The sequence below is a fragment of the Procambarus clarkii genome, unplaced genomic scaffold (assembly GCF_040958095.1).
Source record: "Procambarus clarkii isolate CNS0578487 unplaced genomic scaffold, FALCON_Pclarkii_2.0 HiC_scaffold_126, whole genome shotgun sequence".
Lineage (NCBI taxonomy): Eukaryota > Metazoa > Arthropoda > Malacostraca > Decapoda > Cambaridae > Procambarus > Procambarus clarkii.
In genome coordinates, this window is record NW_027189159.1 from 1,031,253 (window position 1) to 1,039,036 (window position 7,784).

Here is a 7,784-nt window from a genome sequence, read left to right on the forward strand (position 1 = left end):
TCTTCCCTCGGTAATATAAACGGAAAATCAAGAACATTTTAGTTAATTCTAATGAAAACACATTGATTTTTATAATTTGTATTGGAAACAACATTGTCATATGTCTATTCTTGGATCTAAATAATACGAAACCTCGCTCTATGATTTGAAGTTAAAATCCTCAAATATGGTTAAATATTGACTTTTTTCACGTTTTTCATGTAGTTTGATATTACGTAAATATATTCATTTTTACCAATATTTCGATACTATTTCATGTAGTATCACGATATGTGATTTGGCCTTCAAATCTCAGAATTTCGCATAATATTGCATTTTAAGCAAGTTTTCTTGCCTTTTGTTTCGAACGAAAAATCTTCGAATTTAGCAATATTTTGACGTTTATCATCCACTTTTCCTTTATGTGACTTGAACAAAATATCATCGAATTAGGCAATATTTTGCCGTTTTCCACGTTTTTGTGAATTTTCAGTCTATGGGTATTAATTCATATACATACGATAAAAATTATGCAAACACATAATTGATTAGATAATAACCTTAAATACTTCATTTTCAATCAACTATTTGTTTCTCGTTAAAATACTGAGTAAGATATTGAAAAAGGGAGAAGTTCTGTTTTTATTGCATATATCGACGTTTCAGCCGGATTAGAGCGGTTTTACGTGTACATCTTCCATCGGTAATATAAACGGAAAATCAGGAACATTTTAGTTAATACCAATGAAAACACATTGATTTTTATCATTTGTATTGGTAACAACACTGTCATATGTCTTTCTTGGATCTAAATAATGCGAAACCTCGCCTTATGATTTGAAGTTAAAATCCTCATATATGGTTAGATATTGACTTTTTTCACGTTTTTCATATAGTTTGATATAACGTAATTCATTTTTTACCAATATTTCGATACTATTTCATGTAGTATCATGATATGTGATTTGGCCTTCAAATCTCAGAATTTCGCATAATATTGCATTTTAAACAAGTTTTCTTGCCTTTTGTTTCGTACGAAAAATCATCGAATTTAGCAATATTTTGACGTTTATCATCCCCTTTTCCTTTATGTGACTTAAACAAAATATCATCGAATTAGGCAATATTTTGCCGTTTTCCACGTTTCTGTGAATTTTCAGTCTTTGGGTATTAATTCATATATATACGATAAAAATTATGCAAACACATAATTGATTAGATAATAACCTTAAATACTTCATTTTCAATCAACTATTTGTTTCTCGTTAAAATACTGAGTAAGATATGCTAATGGGAGAAGTTCTGTTTTTATTGCATATATCGACGTTTCAGCCGGATTAGAGCGGTTTTACGTGTACATCTTCCATCGGTAATATAAACGGAAAATCAGGAACATTTTAGTTAATACCAATGAAAACACATTGATTTTTATCATTTGTATTGGTAACAACACTGTCATATGTCTTTTCTTGGATCTAAATAATGCGAAACCTCGCTCTATGATTTGAAGTTAAAATCCTCATATATGGTTAAATATTGACTTTTTTCACGTTTTTCATGTAGTTTGATATAACGTAAATATATTCATTTTTACCAATATTTCGATACTATTTCATGTAGCATCACGATATGTGATTTGGCCTTCAAATCTCAGAATTTCGCATAATATTGCTTGTTAAGCATGTTTTCTTGCCTTTTGTTTCGCACGAAAAATCATCGAATTTAGCAATATTTTGACGTTTATCATCCCCTTTTCCTTTATGTGACTTGAACAAAATATCATCGAATTAGGCAATATTTTGCCGTTTTCCACGTTTTTGTGAATTTTCAGTCTATGGGTATTAATTCATATATATACGATAAAAATTATGCAAACACATAATTGATTAGATAATAACCTTAAATACTTCATTTTCAATCAACTATTTATTTCTCGTTAAAATGCTGAGTAAGATATTGAAAAGGGGAGAAGTTCTGTTTTTATTGCATATATCGACGTTTCAGCCGGAATAGAGCGATTTTCGTGTACATCTTCCATCGGTAATATAAACGGAAAATCAGGAACATTTTAGTTAATACCAATGAAAACACGTTGATTTTTATCATTTGTATTGGTAACAACACGGTTATATGTATTTTCTTGGATCTAAATAATACGAAACCTCGCTCTATGATTTGAAGTTAAAATCCTCATATATGGTTAAATATTGACTTTTTCACGTTTTTCATGTAGTTTGATATAACGTAAATATATTCATTTTTACCAATATTTCGATACTATTTCATGTGGTATCACGATATGTGATTTGGCCTTCAAATCTCAGAATTTCGCATTTTAAGCAAGTTTTCTTGCCTTTTGTTTCGTACGAAAAATCATCGAATTTAGCAATATTTTGACGTTTATCATCCCCTTTTCCTTTATGTGACTTAAACAAAATATCATCGAATTAGGCAATATTTTGCCGTTTTCCACGTTTTTGTGAATTTTCAGTCTATGGGTATTAATTCATATATATACGATAAAAATGATGCAAACACATAATTGATTAGATAATAACCTTAAATACTTCATTTTCAATCATCTATTTGTTTCTCGTTAAAATACTGAGTAAGATAATGAAAAGGGGAGAAGTTCGGCTTTTATTGCATATATCGACGTTTCAGCCGGATTAGAGCGGTTTTACGTGTACATCTTCTCTCGGTAATATAAACGGAAAATCAGGAACATTTTAGTTAATTCTAATGAAAACACATTGATTTTTATAATTTGTATTGGAAACAACATTGTCATATGTCTTTTCTTGGATCTAAATAATACGAAACCTCGCTCTATGATTTGAAGTTAAAATCCTCAAATATGGTTAAATATTGACTTTTTTCACGTTTTTCATGTAGTTTGATACTACGTAAATATATTCATTTTTACCAATATTTCGATTCTATTTCATGTAGTATCACGATATGTGATTTGGCCTTCAAATCTCAGAATTTCGCATAATATTGCATTTTAAGCAAGTTTTCTTGCCTTTTGTTTCGTATGAAAAATCTTCGAATTTAGCAATATTTTGACGTTTATCATCCCCTTTTCCTTTATGTGACTTGAACAAAATATCATCGAATTAGGCAATATTTTGCCGTTTTCCACGTTTTTGTGAATTTTCAGTCTATGGGTATTAATTCATTATATATACGATAAAAATGACGCAAACACATAATTGATTAGATAATAACCTTAAATACTTCATTTTCAATCATCTATTTGTTTCTCGTTAAAATACTGAGTAAGATAATGAAAAGGAGAGAAGTTCTGTTTTTATTGCAAATATCGACGTTTCAGCCGGAATAGAGCGATTTTCGTGTACATCTTCCATCGGTAATATAAACGGAAAATCAGGAACATTTTAGTTAATACTAATGAAAAAACATTGATTTTTTATCATTTGTATTGGAAACAACATTGTCATATGTCTTTTCTTGGATCTAAATAATACGAAACCTCTCTCTATGATTTGAAGTTAAAATCCTCATATATGGTTAAATATTGACTTTTTTCACGTTTTTCATGTAGTTTGATATAACGTAAATATATTCATTTTTACCAATATTTCGATACTACTTCATGTAGTAATCACGATATGTGATTTGGCCTTCAAATCTCAGAATTTCGCATAATATTGCATTTTAAGCATGTTTTCTTGCCTTTTGTTTCGTACGAAAAATCATCGAATTTAGCAAAATTTTGTCGTTTATCATCCCCTTTTCCTTTATGTGACTTAAACAAAATATCATCGAATTAGGCAATATTTTGCCGTTTTCCACGTTTTTGTGAATTTTCAGTCTATGGGAATTAATTCATATATATACGATAAAAATTATGCAAACACATAATTGATTAGATAATAACCTTAAATACTTCATTTTCAATCAACTATTTGTTTCTCGTTAAAATACTGAGTAAGATATTGAAAAGGGGAGAAGTTCTGTTTTTATTGCATATATCGACGTTTCAGCCGGAATACAGCGATTTTCGTGTACATCTTCCATCGGTAAGTACATTTTGACGCTTATCATCCCCTTTTCCTTTATGTGACTTAAACAAAATATCATCGAATTAGGCAATATTTTGCCGTTTCCCACGTTTTTGTGAATTTTCAGTCTATTGGTATTAATTCATATATATACAATAAAAATGATGCAAACACATAATTGATTAGATAATAACCTTAAATACTTCATTTTCAATCAACTATTTGTTTCTCGTTAAAATACTGAGTAAGATATTGAAAAGGGGAGAAGTTCTGTTTTTATTGCATATATCGACGTTTCAGCCGGAATAGAGCGATTTTCGTTTACATCTTTCATCGGTAATATAAACGGAAAATCAGGAACATTTTAGTTAATTCTAATGAAAACACATTGATTTTTATCATTTGTATTGGAAACAACATTGTCATATGTCTTTTCTTGGATCTAAATAATGCGAAACCTCGCTCAATGATTTGAAGTTAAAATCCTCATATATGGTTTAATATTGACTTTTTTCACGTTTTTCATGTAGTTTGATATAACGTAAATATATTTATTTTAACCAATATTTCGATACTATTTCATGTAGTATCACGATATGTGATTTGGCCTTCAAATCTCAGAATTTCGCATAATATTGCATTTTAAGCAAGTTTTCTTGCCTTTTGTTTCGTACGAAAAATCATCGTATTTAGCAATATTTTGACGTTCATCATCCCCTTTTCCTTTATGTGACTTAAACAAAATATCATCGAATTAGGCAATATTTTGCCGTTTTCCACGTTTTTGTGAATTTTCAGTCTATGGGTATTAATTCATATATATACGATAAAAATGATGCAAACACATAATTGATTAGATAATAACCTTAAATACTTCATTTTCAATCATCTATTTGTTTCTCGTTAAAATACTGAGTAAGATAATGAAAAGGGGAGAAGTTCGGTTTTTATTGCATATATCGAAGTTTCAAGCGGATTAAAGCGGTTTTACGTGTACATCTTCCCTCGGTAATATAAACGGAAAATCAAGAACATTTTAGTTGATTCTAATGAAAACACATTGATTTTTATAATTTGTATTGGAAACAACATTGTCATATGTCTTTTCTTGGATCTAAATAAAACGAAACCTCGCTCTATGATTTGAAGTTAAAATCCTCAAATATGGTTAAATAGTGACTTTTTCACGTTTTTCATGTAGTTTGATACTACGTAAATATATTCATTTTTACCAATATTTCGATTCTATTTCATGTAGTATCACGATATGTGATTTGGCCTTCAAATCTCAGAATTTCGCATAATTTTGCATTTTAAGCAAGTTTTCTTGCCTTTTGTTTCGTACGAAAAATCATCGAATTTAGCAATATTTTGACGTTTATCATCCCCTTTTCCTTTATGTGACTTAAACAAAATATCATCGAATTAGGCAATATTTTGCCGTTTTCCATGTTTTTGTGAATTTTCAGTCTATGGGTATTAATTCATATATATACGATATAAATGATGCAAACACATAATTGATTAGATAATAACCTTAAATACTTCATTTTCAATCATCTATTTGTTTCTCGTAAAATACTGAGTAAGATATTGAAAAGGGGAGAAGTTCGGTTTTTATTGCATATATCGACGTTTCAGCCGGATTAGAGCGGTTTTACGTGTACATCTTCCCTCGGTAATATAAACGGAAAATCAGGAACATTTTAGTTAATTCAAATGAAAACACATTCATTTTTATTATTTGTATTGGAAACAACATTTGTCATATGTCTTTTCTTGGATCTAAATAATACGAAACCTCTCTCTATGATTTGAAGTTAAAATCCTCAAATATAGTTAAATAGTGACTTTTTTCACGTTTTCATGTAGTTTGATACTACGTAAATATATTCATTTTTACCAATATTTCGATACTATTTCATGTAGTATCACATGTGATTTGGCCTTCAAATCTCAGAATTTCGCATAATATTGCATTTTAAGCAAGTTTTCTTGCCTTTTGTTTCGTACGAAAAATCATCGAATTAAGCAATATTTAGACGTTTATCATCCCCTTTTCCTTTATGTGACTTAAACAAAATATCATCGAATTAGACAATATTTTGCCGTTTTCCACGTTTTTGTGAATTTTCAGTTTATGGATATTAATTCATATATATACGATAAAAATTATGCAAACACATAATTGATTAGATAATAACCTTAAATACTTCATTTTCAATCAACTATTTGTTTCTCGTTAAAATACTGAGTAAGATATTGAAAAGGGGAGAAGTTTTGTTTTATTGCATATATCGACGTTTCAGCCGGATTAGAGCGGTTTTACGTGTACATCTTCCATCGGTAATATAAACGGAAAATCAGGAACATTTTAGTTAATACCAATAATAGTTAATTCATATATATACGATAAAAATTATGCAAACACATAATTGATTAGATAATAACCTTAAATACTTCATTTTCAATCAACTATTTGTTTCTCGTTAAAATACTGAGTAAGATATTGAAAAGGGGAGAAGTTCTGTTTTTATTGCATATATCGACGTTTCAGCCGGATTAGAGCGGTTTTACGTGTACATCTTCCATCGGTAATATAAACGGAAAATCAGGAACATTTTAGTTAATACCAATGAAAACACATTGATTTTTATCATTTGTATTGGTAACAACACTGTCATATGTCTTTTCTTGGATCTAAATAATGCGAAACCTCGCTCTATGATTTGAAGTTAAAATCCTCATATATGGTTAAATATTGACTTTTTTCACGTTTTTCATGTAGTTTGATATAACGTAAATATATTCATTTTTACCAATATTTCGATACTATTTCATGTAGCATCACGATATGTGATTTGGCCTTCAAATCTCAGAATTTCGCATAATATTGCTTTTTAAGCAAGTTTTCTTGCCTTTTGTTTCGTACGAAAAATCATCGAATTTAGCAATATTTTGACGTTTATCATCCCCTTTTCCTTTATGTGACTTAAACAAAATATCATCGAACTAGGCAATATTTTGCCGTTTTCCACGTTTTTTGTGAATTTTCAGCCTATGGGTATTAATTCATATATATACGATAAAAATGATGCAAACACATAATTGATTAGATAATTACCTTAAATACTTCATTTTCAATCATCTATTTGTTTCTCGTTAAAATACTGAGTAAGATAATGAAAAGGGGAGAAGTTCGGTTTTTATTGCATATATCGACGTTTCAGCCGGATTAGAGCGGTTTTACGTGTACATCTTCCCTCGGTAATATAAACGGAAATCAAGAACATTTTAGTTAATTCTAATGAAAACACATTGATTTTTATAATTTGTATTGGAAACAACATTGTCATATGTCTATTCTTGGATCTAAATAATACGAAACCTCGCTCTATGATTTGAAGTTAAAATCCTCAAATATGGTTAAATATTGAGTTTTTTCACGTTTTTCATGTAGTTTGATATTACGTAAATATATTCATTTTTACCAATATTTCGATACTATTTCATGTAGTTTCACGATATGTGATTTGGCCTTCAAATCTCAGAATTTCGCATAATATTGCATTTTAAGCAAGTTTTCTTGCCTTTTGTTTCGAACGAAAAATCTTCGAATTTAGCAATATTTTGACGTTTATCATCCACTTTTCCTTTATGTGACTTGAACAAAATATCATCGAATTAGGCAATATTTTGCCGTTTTCCACGTTTTTGTGAATTTTCAGTCTATGGGTATTAATTCATATACATACGATAAAAATTATGCAAACACAT